This window comes from Leptopilina heterotoma, unplaced genomic scaffold, assembly GCF_015476425.1.
Source record: "Leptopilina heterotoma isolate Lh14 unplaced genomic scaffold, ASM1547642v1 Lhet_488, whole genome shotgun sequence".
NCBI classification, from domain to species: Eukaryota; Metazoa; Arthropoda; class Insecta; order Hymenoptera; family Figitidae; genus Leptopilina; species Leptopilina heterotoma.
In genome coordinates, this window is record NW_025111105.1 from 209,383 (window position 1) to 228,661 (window position 19,279).

Consider the following 19,279-nt stretch of genomic DNA (forward strand, 5'->3'; position numbering starts at 1 on the left):
TTCGATGGTTCGAAATTTGGAATGTGTTGTTTCAATATTAGATCTTCTTTGATTGTTGAGATTATTTCCAATTTAATAATTTTGGAAATTGTTTAAAATTTATATTTTGCAATTGGTGTATAATAAAAGGTTGATTTACAGTTCACTTCAAATTTAACACTTGGGGATATATTGTTCACTTTCGAACAATGCACTTTAAAAAGAATACTTGGAGATATACTGTTCACTTTCAAAGATGTACTTTGAATTCACTTGTAAATTATGTGATGTGTTAACGTTGACTGAACGATGTAAACTGGTTGATTCCCAAAAAATTACTCTCTATCTCTTGTACTGAACGATGTGTTCAGGTTGATTTCTAAATAGTTACTCTCTATCTATTGTACTGAACGATGTGTTCAGGTTGATTTCTAAATAGTTACTCTCTGATCTGAGTAGAACTCATATCCCCTTTTATATAAAACTGTCTTCATCAATGCTTTGGAATCATACACGTGTTGATGCCGCTTGGATTTTAAGGGGGGTTGAAGCGACTAGGCTGCAATGCCGTAATGACTGTCTAAGAGGCTGCTAGGTTGCAATCCAGAGCGATAGTTTAAGGGGGGTTGAGGGGCGACCGTTGTACCTCTCAGTTTAGTTTCCAGGGATTAGACACCTGCCTGCTTGTTTTATGCACTATAATGATTATGGGATTATAGTAATCTGCTTGATGGATTATCGTTATTCTTTTTACATGAAAAGTATTACCCATCTTTCTTGGATTTGTTATAATTTATAAGTTTGTTTAAATACATATAAAATTTATAATAACAATTACCTTCTTATAAAATATATTGAATATAATGCAATAATATAAAGAGATTGTATGAATACGTATTTCAAATACGTTAGTATAATATATATGTATAATTCAATATGTTTAAAAGAAATACACACCTAAATATTATAGATAATTTAAGTATATTAAGAAGTTACGGACGTAACACAACGAAGACGGTCATTTTTTATTATTTAGAAAAATTGACCGTTTCTTTCACAACTGTCAACAGTTAAAATTCAAATTTGATATCATATTCATAATTATCGACCTCAAAAACCTTATTACTGTCTTTTTTATAAAAAACGATCTCTTTTTAGAGAAGTTGACAGCTGTTAACTGTCAAATTGTCAATTTAACATCATATTAGTAATCAGCGGCCTCGAAAACCCTTACAAACATGTGTCACTTATTTATACTTGTTGTTGCTATTTAGAAAACTTAGATTATTTTTTCTATGTTTAGGGAGTTTGTTATTAATTTATATAAACAATTATTTAAAATTGAAGGAAGTGAATTTATCATTCGTTGATTAAATATTAAATTTGAAGAAGTTAACAATTTTCCCGAATCAATCTACACAAATAAATTAAATATCTTAAATAAATCTCGATAAGTTCATGGGCTTCAATGTATCGACAGCACAGCTGCCCTAATACAGAAACCAATAGAAAGGTCGTGGGCTCGTATCCCACCATGCTACCGTTTTTTCTGAGTTCTTTGATAATTTTAAAATTATTGGTAATTAATTTCGAAAATATTTTTCAAATTAAGCAGGTTTCTGTATTAGAGCAGCTGTGCTGTCGATACATTGAAGCCCATGAGCTTATCGAGATTTATTTAAGATATTTAATTTATTTGTGTAGATTGATTCGGGAAAATTGTTAACTTCTTCAAATTTTATATTTAATCACCGAATGATAAATTCACTTCCTTCAATTATAATTGCCTATGAATTGTAAAATTAGGCTTACCATCTTTAAGAACCTTCCTACGTTATCATTAAAATAAAGTAGGAAGGGATAGTATATTTCAAGGAACTCGGAGAGTCTCGGGGGTACATGTAGCTCAGTGGTCAGGCAGTCTACCGGCAATAGAAAGGTCGTGGGCTCGTATCTCACCATGCTACCGTTTTTTCTGAGTTCTCTGATAATTTTGAAATTATTAATTAATTTCGAAAATATTTTTCAAATTAAGCAGGTTTCTGTATAAGGGCAGCTGTGCTGTCGATACATTGAAGCACATGAGCTTATCGAGATTTATTTAAGATATTTAATTTATTTGTGTAGATTGATTCGGGAAAATTGTTAACTTCTTCAAATTTAATTATTTAAAATGTTTTAAAAGAATGTTTTTTATTTTGATACTGTATTTTACGGTGAAGAAAATAAGCCTAACTTGATTAAAAAATATTAATATTTAAAAAAGTTACAAGGGTTTTTCTAAGTTCAACTTTAACTGCTGTTTTCTCGAAAACTTGGTTTCGCACGTAAGGTCCTTTTTCATAGACCAGGTCACATATAGTAATTGATTCTTCTTTGTCCAATAGTAGACAAAAAAGGGATCTTTTTCTATATTACGAATTGCACTTTTATACTTATTATCATTTTTAAGAAAATATAAATTCTCAACCGGATCAGAGTGAACAGAGCAAATGCTGTTCTTAATTTTCCCTGTAAGTTGCGTTTCTTCTCATAAGTTACTGTACGATTGAAATCCGTAATTTTACACTTTATAAAAATAGTTTGTCCTTCTTTTGGTTGTTCTAATATTTCACCCAAGAGCATTCTGAGCATGAAGCAGCAATTGTTAAAAATATTTTTGATTCAGTTGTTTGCATTATTAAAACCTGAAGCGCATGGAAGATTTGTAAGATTCATAATTTCTTAGTGTAAAACATGAGACCACGAATTCTTTTTTAATTTTCGAATTGTACGATGTCAATCTCGGAAGTGATATAAATTGTTATCCGGTTGTATATAAGACCAAATTTCTGTAACATTTAAACGAAATTCGAACGCATTATCAGATGTATTAAGAATACTACTGTCATTGAAACTAAAATCTTTAGGTGGAGCTCGAATATTTTCAGATATTCAGTTAATTCCGAATATACACTGTATCGATCTTCCAAAAGAATTGTGTAAATATATTTCGGCATTTTTATGTTTCTTTTTCATAGCATCTGATATTTTTTCATAGAGCTGAGATGATGGGGGAGCAATTTCCCCGTTAGTTGCAATAATACTTTCAAAATCTGGTGTTCTTAAAACTTCTTTTAAATTTTCGATTTTAATTAATATAGTTTGTTTTCTTCCTATCTTCTTTTTATAATAAGTAACTGCTTCAGTAGTATCCTCGTTACTTTTCATAAATGACATATTTTTTTTCCTTTTCATAAATACTATCATTGCACATCGATTTCTATAAAATTATACATATTTATTACCAAAATTCTATTTTTTAAAACACTTGAAATTTTTATTTTCAAAACATAAACAGTAAAAAATGCCAGAATCATTTACACCGTCCACGTCCAACCAGCGTGTTATTTTACACACGGATTGTAAATTAACCTAAAATTACCAAATTTAAAATTGTAGGCTACATTAATGTTTTTTTTGCCAATAAAATGTTTTTATTTCTCTTCTATTAATGAATAAAATAATGATTCTTTATTCCTACATAAAATTAACTCTTATTTAATAAACATTAAAATCCTGAATTCAGCATGTAAACATGGACATGTGGTCACTTTTTTCCACCTCCCTCGGACTGTGTACTTTTACTTTCTGTCAGAAGTTGTGAAACGTAAATGAATTACTGTGCCGCAGTGTAAATTAACCTAAAGAAAGTTATGTTACATTTTCGGACAGTGTATATTTACTGCGTCTGATTGGTTTTCCAAAGTGTAGAATTCAACTATGAATGTTATTGTACTGTGGCATTTTTTACAGTGTAGAAATCACTCAATTTATCATGTCTGTTGTCATAACAACCGTAACTATGATAATAAAAAAAATTTCAATCTTAAGTACAAGAAGAATTTCTAAATAAATTATTATTTTTTTATTTTTTTGTCATTTTAGACCACGAAACCCTATGATGTAGGCGCATTGCGCCTGCTTCTCTGACTGATTTTTTATTTTAATCTGTTAAGCAAGTCAATTCAAATACAAATTCTATTTTAAATCATTTTTTATTTAGCGCCAAAGCTTTTTATAGGTGTCACCTATATTACCGCGTCTTCTGTTCCTTTGTATTTCTGACACATTTTCCCTATCAGGTTATGAGCCTAGGTCCCGCAATAGCAACAAATAAAATTCAGTCACGCGAAAATAACCCCGGTAGTGTTGAAAATATCAAAAATAATAAGTTTTAAAGTGTAAAAATGCTTAACCTCATCGAACATAAATGGCAAACGCAAATCCCATCAGAATCGAGATGCTATCTCGAAATAATTATGATTCGTGGAGGATACAAGCCGAAGCACTCTTCATCAAAAACGATATATGGAGTCACATCTCAGAAGAGATACCCCAGCCCGAGATTCCCAAAGTCGAAGAACAACGAGCAGCAGCTGAAGCCGCACTCAAGGAGTGGCTACAATTCGACAAAAAGGCAAGAGCAGATCTCATCCTTTACATCAGCCCTTCTGAGTTGAAACAAAGCAAGGGATGTCTGCCATCCCATCAAATTTTGATGAAACTCAAGAACACCTATGCGTCGAAAGGGCCAGCTCGGAAGGCAACTTTTCCACCAGAGCCGGAAAACCTAAAAATAAAAATCATGGAGGAATACAACGCTATGCTAGACAACGGTAGGGATTCGGACATGTTCGTAAATCTGAAGAAACACTCGTTCAACAAATGGAAAAGTGATAATAGAAACGATGGAACTTGAAATTACGGAACGCGAAACGACGGAAGTAAACACGAAAATGCACGCGGCGCGAAAAAACAATCTAAATGCAGTGGAAAATGCAATTTTTGCGGTCGAAAAGGGCACAAAGAATCGGAATGCCTTCATAAACGCAAACACGAAAATCAATCTTCAAATACACTGGAGCTTCACTTATTTTCAGTCTCACTTATTTGTAGTCGCACTCATTTTCACAATTTCCAGTCTGACTTATTTTCAGTTAAAAGGTTCTCCGTGCGTTCTCATTGGTTGATGTTAAAGAATCCACCAATCAAATCAACTCGAATATTACGTTTTAGAGTGAAAATAAGTGCGACTCTCCCTTTCAGTTTGTTTGGACTTGGTGAAAATAAGTGAAGCTCTAGTGTAATGACGAATCGGCATTATGTTTCTTTTCGGAAAATGAAACGAAGAATACAAGGGACTTGTGGTGTGTCGACAGCGGATGTAGTTCCCATTTATGCTACGTCAAAAGTGTATTCACCGATATTATCAAAACACAATCTGGTGTTTTGAATGAATCAATTTAGCACTGGTGAAACTCGCCAGTAGTGCTACTACGGAAAATTCACGAGTGCACCGTTCCCGAAAAGTAAAAGATTCTCAAAAGCCCCCTTGGAGTTGATTCACACCGATCTCTGTGGGCCTATGAGGAACAAATCTCTAAGCAGAAAACTCTACTTCCTCACGTTCATAGATGATTTTAGTAAATGGTGTCAAGTCTATTTTATTCATAGAAAAAGTGAAGTGGTAAATAAATTCATCGAGTTCAAAAATATGGCCGAAAATTAAACGGTTTATAAAATCAAAGACATACAATCGGACAACGGTCGTGAATACATAATCGAAAATTTAAGTGTCTTTTTAAAGAAGGGCGCAATCACCGGAATGGAAATCGAGACGACAAAGTGCAAACTTCGGAAGTCTATCTACGGCTTACGTCAAGCCGGTCGCAGATGGCATGCCAAATTGAACGGAGTGCTAGAATCCATTGGTCTGATAGCAACGAATTCCAATCCGTGTCTCTATATTGACAGCAAAGTGAACGAACCAACCTACTTACCAAATGTAAACTCTCTCAGTCAGTTTAACAATTGACATGGGCAACGTCACGTTGAAGCAGCAAAGCGAATCTTGCGCTATTTAAAGGGTAAGGACCACTTGAAACTGACTTATTCACGATATAATCAGGGCATCATTGTATACGCGGATGCAGATTGGGGAAGCTACATACTGGATCGAAAATCCTACTCCGGTTACTCCTTCATCCTGTCGGGAGCAGCCGTCTCCTGGTGTTCACGCAAACAGAGGACTGTTGCTCTGTCGTCGACGGAGGCAGAGTATATGTATATCACCATCTTCAACGATAACACCGGCATAAAAAAAAATTTCGAGTGCGAAGAGTGCCATATGGTGGATTCTCTTCCTTAGGGTGTATCTAAAGAGAAAAATTTGTCGGACTAAAAGTTTGGTGCTGGTTTTTTTTTACTCGACTCGTAAGGTGGTGAAGTCTGAGAAATTTATTTGCGTGGGGATTTATTTACTTTTTATATCTTAAACAGGCTTTTCGCATATTTTTACTATTGATTTTAATTCCGTCACTCTAATTACAACAAAAAAAAACTTACTTTTTTTACGAGATAGCGGAATGGTTTCCTATGTATTTTTGGACGCTGAACACGATCCCGACTTCCAAAATTGCCCATCACGTCAGGATTTTCAGAAAAGTGTGGGCAAAGACCCTAAAAACGCTTTTTTGGGGATTTTCAAAAAAAAATTTCTTTAACCTGACGTGTTAGCGACTTCCACAAGGGCTTAAATTAAAACTTTTAATGTGCACTAGAAGACTCATATCCATAAAATAAAAAAATTTAAATTTTTTTCAAAAAATGGGGTTGAAGACACCAAAAATGTGTTTTTTTAGATTGCTTTAATAGACTTCTTGCAGTTCCTTGGATATCCTTGAAAATGGTTACTCGGGGGTTTTGGGTCGCTGGTTACGAATCCGATATTAGTTTTCAAAAATTTAAAATAGCGGAACCAAGATGGCAGATGTAAAAATTAATAATTGCCTGGATTCGTTTAAAAATTATTACTCCAGGGTTCTTGGGTTCGCTGATTACGAATACGCCATTTTTAATTTTTAAAAACTAATATCGGATTCGTTATCAGCGACCATAAAAACCCCGAACAACCATTTTCAAGCAAATCCAAGCAACCCCATTTTTTAAAAATAAAAAATAAATAAATATTGGGTCCGACATTTTTAATGTTTAAAAACCAACTTAAAATTCGTAATTAGCGACCCTGAAAACCCCAAACATCGATTTTCAAGAATTCCGAACAATTTAAAAAAAAACCCGCCATTTTAGGTCCGCCATTTTTAATTTCTTTTATGTATTCAATTTTTATGTAATTAGAGTCACAGGATTAAAATCAATAGTAAAAATATGCGAAAAGCCTGTTTAAGATATAAAAAGTAAATAAATTCCCATGCAAATAAATTTCTCAGACTTCACCACCTTACGAGGCAGCAGATTACGAATCTGTAAGTGAAATTGTCCCATCACGTCTCAATTTTGAGAAAAACGGGGTCAAAAAATGTCATTTTTCACATTTTTTGAAGCATTATAAAAAAGAACGCGACTTGATAAAAATCTTAAATATGGCTTACATAAGAGCTCGAACCCTCAACTTTAACATCCAAAAGCAAAAAACCATGTAGAAATAACTCAAAATTGTGGGGAACAACTTTTTACCTCGTTATTTTAGCGATCATATAGGGTAAATTGGTAAAAATTTCAGTTTTTACTTTCTACTGAAATCTTTTAATTAATACAGAAGGCAATAATGTATATTTAAAGAAAATTTTTTTTTGTTTTAGATAAGAATTGTGGACTCTAGGTTGTACGCAATGCGAAAATTTCAGCAGCGAGGCGTTATATATATGGCGTTTATTTTATTATTAAATTCTATTTTCATTTAATGAAAAAATTATATTTCAAATGTTTAAATATATAAGAAAATATACACTAAATCTCGCATCGATTTATTTAAATGTGTTTGAGAAAAAAATTCCTGAAATGTACGTAGTTTTTTACCTTCTAAAGTAGGCGCCCCCTTAACGACAGTTGCTTTACAGCATTTTCCAAAGGAACTAGATCCGCGCGTGAAATTCTTCTTGATTTTAAAGTGTTTTGAATAAAAAATAAGTATTTAAAATTTAATTCAAAATAAATATATGTAAAATGTTATATTTTCTAAATATAGTGAACAACAACAGTGAATTTTCTAATTATTTAATTGACTTGTGTGTATTATTAGTTATTTTGACGATTGTTAATTTTTCGGAATTACATTTAATTATAAGTATATAATTATATAATATAATTATATATTGTTCCTCACAATTGTTTATTATGGTTTGTGAAAAAATATTTTGTAAAACAGTTTTGTAATAAAAAATATTTTCTAGAATAAAAAGAAGCTCTATGCAGTACAATTATTTTTTTTAAATCTTGGGAAAATTTATTATTAATTGTAAAATTCATAAAAAGGAGAAATTTCCAAATTATTAGGAAAATTTTTATTGGGACATAATTTCCCAAAAATTTTGGGAAAAGGGACTAGCAGAGTAAGCATACAAAATCTGCCCCCGCTCAAAAAAATTTGAAATTCTTGTTACGTGTTAGCAGCATTAAGATAAAATTGTTCACCAAATATTTTTTCAAAAAATATATTTTTGTAAGAGTTATGAAGGGGAAAAGGAAAATCAAAAATTTGTTTTTTCTCGAAAACTACTGGATCGATTTTAATGAAAATTATACGTGTTTTATAAATTAATAAGAGGAATTTAAAAAAAAATTCAAAAAATTTTGCCCAAAAAAAAAAAAAAAAATTTGGTCTTCTTTTGGAGATACTACTTTGGAAGTTTTACAGAAAAATCTCCTAAATGTGTACTTTTAAGAAATATTTTTGTTGATTTTTAAAATTGGGTACCACATAGTTAAAAAAATTAAAATCCTAGGTGGCGCATCATTCCGGCTGAAGCACAATGTATCCAGTAACTGGTTATTTTTAAATTTGCTTAAAATTTAGTAATTATGCGTTTTTGGGGTCACTTATTACGAATGTAATGTTAAATTTTCAAAATTCAAAATGGCTGGATACATTGTGCTTCAGCCGGAATGATGCGCCACCTAGGATTTTAATTTTTTTAACTATGTGGTACCCATTTAAAAAAAATCAACAAAAATATTTGTTAAAAATACACATTTAGGAGAATTTTCTGTAAAAATTCCAAAGTAGTATCTCCAAAATATAAACAAAATTTTTTTTTAAATTCAAAAAAAAAATTTTTGATTTTCCTTTCCCCCTCCATAACTCTTACAAAAATACATTTTTTGAAAAAATATTTAGTGAAAAATTTTATCTTAATGCTGCCAACATGTAACAAGAATTTCAAATTTTTTTGAGCGGGGACAGATTTTGCATGCTTACTCCGCTAGGCCCTTTCAACAAATGATTGAAAAAAAAATTTCCCAAGAGTTTGGGGAATATTTAGGAAATAAGTTTTACTAAAAATTTGGAGAATATTGACAAAAAATTTTCTCAAAGAATCATAGGGAATATTCAACAATTTATAAGGGAAATTTTTCCCCAAAACTTGTGGGGAATATTCAAAAAAAGTATAGTGTCTCCTGCGTCAACAGACTTTTTAGGAATTTTCCCCAAAAAAATTTTTACAGTGTACTTCTACATGGTTTTTTGCTTTTGAATGTTAAAGTTGTGGGTTCAAGCTCTCATTTAAGCCATATTTGAGATTTTTATAAAGTCGCGTTCTTTTTTTATAGTGCTTCAAAAAGTGCCAAAAATGACATTTTTTAACATTTTGACCCCGTTTTTCTCAAAATTGAGACGTGATGGGACAATTTCACTTACAGATTCGTAATCTACCGCAAAAATCCTGTAAGAATCACTTTCGTTTATATTTGTAGCAAGAAAAAACCTTAATTTTGTCGACCAGTGCTATTGATGATTTCATTCATTTCGAAATTTTTTTGTCCGCCATATTGAATTTTTATAAAGTAACATCTTATTCGTTAATTAGCGACCTCAAAAACTCTTGAGTTTAGTTTTAAGAAAATCCGAATAATTTTTTTTAAAATCCTTAATTTAAGATCCACATTTTAAATCCGCAATTAAAATTTTTTTATATATATCAAGTTTTTATGTTATTAAAGTCACTAAATTTAAATTATCATTCAAAAGAATCAAAAATTCAGTTTTAGATATAGAATTCAAGTATATTCACATAGAAATCAATTTCTCAAACTTCACCCCCACCATTCGTGTAAAAATAGAACACAAACTAACTTTAAAGTCGGACTACGCTTTTCTCTTTAGATACTTCTTAAGGAAGAGAACCTATCACTTGGAAGTCCTAGCATTCGACATTTATTTCTTTTGTGTGTCGGTGTTATTTCCGACGGTATAGTATATGTAGGTAGTAATTTAATTAGGAAATTGAAAGAAAGAAAGATTACACTGATCATTGATATTCCCAATTAATTAATTTATTCGCTTGAATAAATTTTTTGCTAACCTTACCGCGACTAGACATTATCAAATAATATTTTCGTGGAAGGAAATTAAGATTAAATTGAAGATAATTAGTCACTTCTAGAATGTCTATTGCAGTTAGAAGGTCAGAAAATAACTTGTGGTCCATGGTAACTTTACGTACATACGTATGGTTACATACATATATACATACATCAACGGCTGTTGATGTTGTTACCATCAGCAGCAGCGCAGTGTCCTTTTTCCTCCTGTATCCATGAAATAACGGTCCATTGGATCTCTTAACGAGGCAGTTACACGAGAGTTACATTAGTCGCCTGGAAAGATAGCGATATGTGTCGTGCATAGGAGGATAGAAACGCGTCGAATTGCACGTCGAAAAGATCAGTTTTATTTCACTTTGGTCTGCCCTTTTACTTAGTGGAGGGCGCCTTACGGTCTTTTCTATCGTGATACCCTTTCAGGTTCACATGTATGCCGTGCAAGACGCATTGGTGATACCAACTTTTGTAATATCCTCTGTGATTAGACGTTTTTATGTTAGGATTAGAGATTTAAATCGGAAAATCGACAATTATAGTATTTTAATTATTTTTGTCAATAACGCAAAGAAATTGATAAACTCTCTAAACTCAAACGAAATTAAAATCATCATATTATACACGGAAAGAATCTGTTAGAATTAATGCTCGAAAATTTTCATATCCTTTTTCTTTGAATTTTTTAATGCTAAAATCCAAACAGAGGGTGCTATTTATTGCTCCAGTCGGCCTGAATAGTTAGTGAAATAAATCTACTGATATTCTGGCCGTTTCTTATACGTGGAGAAACGTATAAGAAACGGCCTTTTACATTATAATATAATATAAAAGTGTATATATTATATTTACATTCATATTTGTGGAAAATAAGAGTTTACGTTCTCTTTAATTTCTTAGAAAAGTGTATTTTGAAAATATTTATATACAGAAACCAAACTTAGAAAATTATTGCCTTCAATTTTGTAAATTGCAAAATTAAACTAGTAGTAAAAGTGTTTTCAGGTTCAAGGATTACATAGGCACCCGAAAAGAAATTTTAAGATTCAGAGAACAGACCCTTTTATTCCTACGGTTTTCAGGTCACTGAAACCGAATCATTAATGCCTCGTCGACCAAATTTACCTATTTCTTAATTTCTCATTTATCATTTTTTTCTTAACGTTTTTATACTCGAAGACTTTTAACTCCTTGACTGCCGATCGCAAAAATCTTTGCTATTTCGGACTTTGCTCTAACTGCCGGAAAACTGACAATCTTTGCCGTGACAAAAATTGAGTCTAAAAATTAAAAACAAAATGGTTTCAAAAAGTCAAAGCTATGCTAAATGCGACGCATGTTTCCGTTTTTAAATTATATAAATAATAAAAAAGTTAAAAATGGTTAAAAACAATTGTTTAAATGTACTAATGTCTTTAGTACCTTTCCGTCATTTTTACATGAAGGAAAGGTTATTTCGTATATAGGAGGGAAAGAATAAATAAGAAAATAAATAAAATAATAAATAATAATAAAATAATAAATAAAAAATTAAATATTAATTATTATTATTATTATTATTAAATATAATAATAAAGAAATAAATGAGAATTATTTTAATGTATAAATTTATATGAACTTTTCATTACAATTCCCAAATTGGTACTGACGACTTCATCAATCTTCTTTCAAGAAACCCTTTTTCTCAAGTATAGCGAGAGTAGGGATAAACTAAACAAATTTTGGAACACGTGCATTCGCCAAAGTTACTATATATATATATATTGTATTGAGTATAATATAGAATAAATGTCTTATAAAATTAGACTTAATACATTATGGTTAAAGATTAATTTAATTAAATGAAAAAATTAACAAATAATAGAATATAATTAATAATCCTAATAAAATATTATATAAAAAATACAATAATTATTCTAATAGATTATTACATATATAGTGATTAAACAACAATACTTTTAGCTTTCAAAAAACGTGCACAGTGCAGCGCGCGTAAAACTTGCACGCTAAAATAAAAAATTTATTTTAACCATCAAATTCAAGAAGACCACTTTGAAACATTTTGCAAACTATTCTTATCATTGCAAGCTAAAGAATGAAAAAAAAATTGTTTTGGACAAACTTCTGTGTACCAACGTACCAACTAAAAGAAATATTGCTACAAAAAATAACAAAAACTAACATCATGCTATGAGCTGCTGTCAACGGTGCTCCAGGATACACTTGGCGATAATATTGCCAATAATTATTATTTCGTGCATTTTCTGCATTATTGAGAGGTTGCTTAACATTGTGGAAATTGTTTGCATTTTCAATTCCTCATTGTCTTCATAGAAAAAATTTTCTTCTTCGTCATTAGCATTATTAATATTCTGTAAATGTTGGTCATTATTCCTTTCAACTATCTCTTCAAATTCAATCCAATACACTAGACCTTCAAGATTCGTTGTCAATATTACGCCCAGTAAGAAGTAAGGAATTAATAAGAATTCGAACTTTTTAATTCTTTTAAATTCCGTTTGTGACTAATTCTTTTCATTTTCATTTGGAGAAGCATAAAAGAAGCTAAGTTTATTCTTTTGAATACCGCTTTAATATTTTAAGCGGAAAAAAAATTTGACGGTTCGAAGATTTGAACCCTCAAGCTTGTAACCAGACCTTTTTAACAATAATAAATATCATAAACAAATAGGTATAATTTGCTAAACACGGGAATATTTATAAACAAATGAAATTTTATAAACAGAATTATAAACTCTGAAATAAATAAACAAACAACAAAAATAAATACTTGCGATAAGCCAAAGATTTCTGGTCCGAACAATAATTTTGAAATTAATAATAACATTTTGACAAAATACAAAAAAAAGGAAATTTAAATAAACAAAATTGTTGAGCGCCAGTCCTTTCTTGGGACAGTTTCAAAAGAAGCGGATACTAAATATCCAAAATAAACAGAATAATAGGTACTAAATACCAAAAATTTATAAGTAAGAGCAAAAGCAAAATAATAGAACTAAATTCTATAAAAGACAAAAAGAAAATTTATTACTAAATTCCTTGAATTTATAAATCTCAACGTTAATATTAATTTCGATGCCGGTCGACTAGCAAAAGACGGAGGAGGGGGGATTCGAGAGAATCATATTCACAAATTTTATAATTAAATAACAATTTATTTTAACAATAAAAATTATTGAAAAATTATACAATAAATTTACAATTATAAAATAAGTTTCTCAGAATCGCTAGGTCAATTAATAAATTGTGGTCAGCCAATAATTATTATTATCGCAAAAGTACAACTTATATCTAAAAATGTTACACATACAATTGGGCAAAACGGGACAAAACAGTTTGTCAAAATTATTAGGTTTCACAAAATAAGGGACAAATTTAGTTGTAAATGGGACTAACTCATTTATTGAAAATAGGGGTTTTCTTAGTAAAATGGAATATGCGGGACGAAATAAATGAATAACAATTATAAATGGAACAACTCCATTTATTAAAATTAGGATTTTCTCAATAGAATAAAATATAAGGGACAAAATAATTAATTAGCAATTATAAATAAAACAACTCTATTTATCAATCAGGAATTTTCTCAATAAAATCGAATATAAAGGACAAAATAATTAATTAGCAATTATAAATAGAACACTCTATTTATTGATTAGGGATTTTCTCAATAAAATCGAATATAAGGGACAAAATAATTAATTAACAATTATAAATAGAACAACTCTATTTATTAATTAGGGATTTTCTCAATAAAATCCAATATAAGGGACAAAATAATTAATTAACAATTATAAATAGAACAACTCTATTTATTAATTAGGGATTTTCTCAATAAAATCGAATATAAGGAGGGAATTTATTGTAAATGAGGCAACTTCATTTACAATTTACACACAAAATAATCATTGGGACAAAATTAACAACAATATAAATATATGTTTTTGGCTGAAATTATAATAAAAGGAAAACATAAGAAACACATGAGAAACTCTAGCAGCATGGTCGAGTGAGAGTAAAAGAAATTAACAAATTCTAAATCACACATTAATATTTTTAATAAAATAATATTCTGTTATATTTAAAACAAAAGAAAATAATTACATCAAAATTAATACAAACCGGAAAGTTAAGAAATTAACACGCTACTACTACACTCTCACTTGACCATGAGGCCGGCTGAACCACTTGTTACATTTCAAAAGAAAAAGAAAAATTTACATTTTTACATACAAAAATAAAATAAATTAGAAAGATATTATGACCTGACTTACATTTTGTTATGCGACGATCCACTCAAGAGATTTCCAACGTCAGCACGCACACACAAATTATAGTAACTTTACAAAATTTTAGAAAATCGAAAAATAGTCGAAATAAACTTCCTTGAAGTCGAGCTTCTTCCTAAGGCAGTCGAATCGAGAGAGAGAGAGCGATTAGGATTTCCTCGATGAGCATGCTGCCGTGATTCCTCCCCCTCGTTTACCCTGCTGGTTACCATGGTCCCAAACTATTATTACTCTGCCGAAAACAGGAGCGTAATTACTTTCGAAAATAGTGACACAGGGGTATAATTTAAGTTGTAATATCTCGCTTCCTGGGATTTTTACTTTTCAATTCTTATTTTCCCTGTCGTCAACCACCAAAATTCTCTGATTGTCACTCGTAAAGGGAAAGGTAATTAGTCAAAATCAAAAAGGGGAAAAGTTGAGGTTAGTGACATGAGAATTCGGGCCTGGGCGAAAGGTGTCTCTTTACAATATAGAGAAATGACAGGGACCATCCTGTTCAAAAGTCAATCTATTAACAATTTTGAGGTTTTATTAGAATTTTGTAAATATAGAAAATAATTCTAATTTACTCAAAGGGTTATTTGTGAGGTGACTTTTAAGTAGGTTGAATTTAAAAAGTGACAGGTATATCGAGTCAATTCGATTTTCATTTGGTTCCCGTTGTAGTTTTCTGCTGTAAGTAAACGTGATGAGGAATCTGTGCAAGTGTGAGGATCGTTCTCTTCTGCTTCAACCGGGAAACGTGTTGATTTAAATTTTTTTGATAATATTTTCATGAAAGAAAATATGACAACGTAAATAAACAAATTTAATAAACAAATATTTTATAAGAGTTGAGAAATTGTTGCTGTTATTGTTAATCGGCACAAGGGAGGTTATTTGTTTATAATTTTTCAGTTAAAATTCTGTTCACAAATTTCTTGAAAAATTTGCCACGTCACAAGCTTCATTGTCGGAGACAAACAGCTTGTCCGCTCAGCTATTTAAACTGTACCATGACTACCGAATTTAAGAAGCACTTATCTCAAAGTGTTGCAAACTTCAAAAAAATTACAAAATTACAAAACATTAAAACGGAATAGACAGGAATTGAACTTACCGAGTATCACACAGTAGTATTTTGGAATTTACAAAAATTCAAAAATTAAAGAAATATTAAAACGGAATTGATTGGAATTCACTTTCAAGAAATCTTTGCGTCAAAAAGGAATACATAGGAATTGGACAGAAACGGAATTCAAAAAAATTGCTAATTTAACATTTTCTGTAAAAAGTTAGAAATGTCCAATTCTTCTCAATTCCTTACTTCTTACTGGGCGTCTACCTTCATAATTCTCATCATTATAGTCATTGTCATGAACGTCTTAAAGTCCAAATGGAAAAGTAAAATTAATAAATAAACACATTTGATTTAAAAAAATTGATATATGGGTGATTAAATTTAAAATGTCATTTTCATGTCCTGCCCAAAAATCTGGAATACTAGTTCATATATAAAAGTTTTTGAAGTCAATTAATATTCTTAATCACTCCTTCTACTTAAATTAATAATTCTTAGTCGCTAGAAATTCTCTGAAAAATTTGGCAGAAGAATTAGAAGCAAAATGTCAATGGTGTCCCCTGTCCGCACTTAAGAAATCAGAACTTTACCTAATAATAAAAATTGTTGATTCTCACATTTTTAGTACCCGAAAAATTATTTTGTACAGCTAAGAGTCTATATATTGTTTCAACTCAGAAGGGCTGATGTAAAGGATGAGATCTGCTCTTGCCTTTTTGTCGAATTGTAGCCACTCCTTGAGTGCGGCTTCAGCTGCTGCTCGTTGTTCTTCGACTTTGGGAATCTCGGGCTGGGGTATCTCTTCTGAGATGTGACTCCATATATCGTTTTTGATGAAGAGTGCTTCGGCTTGTATCCTCCACGAATCATAATTATTTCGAGATAGCATCTCGATTCTGATGGGATTTGCGTTTGCCATTTATGTTCGATGAGGTTAAGCATTTTTACACTTTAAAACTTATTATTTTTGATATTTTCAACACTACCGGGGTTAGTGAGGATCGTTCTCTTCTGCTTCAACCGGGAAACGTGTTGATTTAAATTTTTTTGATAATATTTTCATGAAAGAAAATATGACAACGTAAATAAACAAATTTAATAAACAAATATTTTATAAGAGTTGAGAAATTGTTGCTGTTATTGTTAATCGGCACAAGGGAGGTTATTTGTTTATAATTTTTCAGTTAAAATTCTGTTCACAAATTTCTTGAAAAATTTGCCACGTCACAAGCTTCATTGTCGGAGACAAACAGCTTGTCCGCTCAGCTATTTAAACTGTACCATGACTACCGAATTTAAGAAGCACTTATCTCAAAGTGTTGCAAACTTCAAAAAAATTACAAAATTACAAAACATTAAAACGGAATAGACAGGAATTGAACTTACCGAGTATCACACAGTAGTATTTTGGAATTTACAAAAATTCAAAAATTAAAGAAATATTAAAACGGAATTGATTGGAATTCACTTTCAAGAAATCTTTGCGTCAAAAAGGAATACATAGGAATTGGACAGAAACGGAATTCAAAAAAATTGCTAATTTAACATTTTCTGTAAAAAGTTAGAAATGTCCAATTCTTCTCAATTCCTTACTTCTTACTGGGCGTCTACCTTCATAATTCTCATCATTATAGTCATTGTCATGAACGTCTTAAAGTCCAAATGGAAAAGTAAAATTAATAAATAAACACATTTGATTTAAAAAAATTGATATATGGGTGATTAAATTTAAAATGTCATTTTCATGTCCTGCCCAAAAATCTGGAATACTAGTTCATATATAAAAGTTTTTGAAGTCAATTAATATTCTTAATCACTCCTTCTACTTAAATTAATAATTCTTAGTCGCTAGAAATTCTCTGAAAAATTTGGCAGAAGAATTAGAAGCAAAATGTCAATGGTGTCCCCTGTCCGCACTTAAGAAATCAGAACTTTACCTAATAATAAAAATTGTTGATTCTCACATTTTTAGTACCCGAAAAATTATTTTGTACAGCTAAGAGTCTATATTTTTATATAGTAATTGTGCTAGCAGAATAATTTTGATGCAGTGCTAGAAAAAAAATCAAAATCGCCTGTCCGTAAGTTTCATATTTTTAAGTAATTATCGCAAATTTTGAATATCATGTCTGATATTTAAATAACCTAGTGCAGATAATTGCCTTATTAAGCGTTAATAGTATTGGTGGTATGTATAGCTTCTTAAAGAAAAAACATTACAACATTCTATCACATCTAAAACTTGCACGGTTAGTGGCAGAAAGCAAGTATTACTTTGTCGAGCACACCATGTCAGTGGTGTCCCCATCGAAAAATTGTTCATAATATTAATACTTTTTAAATATTATTGTATCTCGTTTTCAATTATTACACGTACTTTAAAAACCGCACCGACTTTAACTTAAAAATAAAGTCTTTCTTTTTCAAAATTGAGAAATGAAGCAAAATGTCAGTGGTGTCCCCTCAAAATTCTGTTTCTTGCATCTCATTATTTTATTTTTAATAAATTTGTGTTAAATTTACTCCTTATATGCAGTTAATGAAGATTTTATACTGGATTGTAATTTATAAGCTGATTTTATTCTCACTATTCAAAAAAAATTATCAGTGAAATCTTTCAAAAATGTCAGTGGTGTCCCTCAATGTTCATATGTTTTTTTGGTCTTCAAAAGTATATTAATTTATGGCAGAACTCATTACAAATATTTTTTAAGTCATGTTGAAACATTCATTATTGTAATTTGAAATATTTTAACTTTTTAAAGTTGTAAGAATTTATTTGAGAAAAGAATAAACGAAAACAGAAAATTTCTTATCATTTCTGCCTATCGTTTTTCACCTAGTGAAAATTAAAATTTGCTTCCACCTGCTCGACCACTATTATTTTTGTCCATCATATATTCTAGTCAACGGTGATAATCTTACGTCTCATTTACGAAATATAAATTATAAATTATCTACATGCTAAATTTAAGCTTTTAATGTTTATTAAATACCCTCTGAGCACAAAAACGTTTTAAGAACGTTTCTAGAACAAAAACGTTTCCGTGCCTAGAGGGTATGAGTATGAGAAAATAAAAAAACTTACAAATTTTATTTCCAAAATCAAGTGGGTGCTGATAACTACGTGCCAGTTTCAGCTTAATTCAAACATTACAGTGTGTGTAAAGCAATTTTTGAAGTATATGGCATTAACAAAAAAAATTTTGTGCCCTTGGTCAAAATTTAAAAAAAGTTATTGATGTTTTTGAATAATTTTACAATTAGTCAAATTCGTATGTTAGTAATAGAACATTTTTTATAGTATTTAAATTTTTTAGATTGAATCAGAATATTCTTTATTGTTAGAGAAATAGTATATTATCCAACAAGGGTATAAAGGTAGCCATTTGTTTACGGTGATTTGTGTGACACGAGTGGAGGTCATGGGCGCCTACGGCACCCTCGACCTCCACTCGTGTCACAAAAATCATCGTAAACAAATTGGCTGCCTTTATTCTCATGTTACTTACGAATGTTCGACTTGTATGAAAATGGCGGCCGTTTT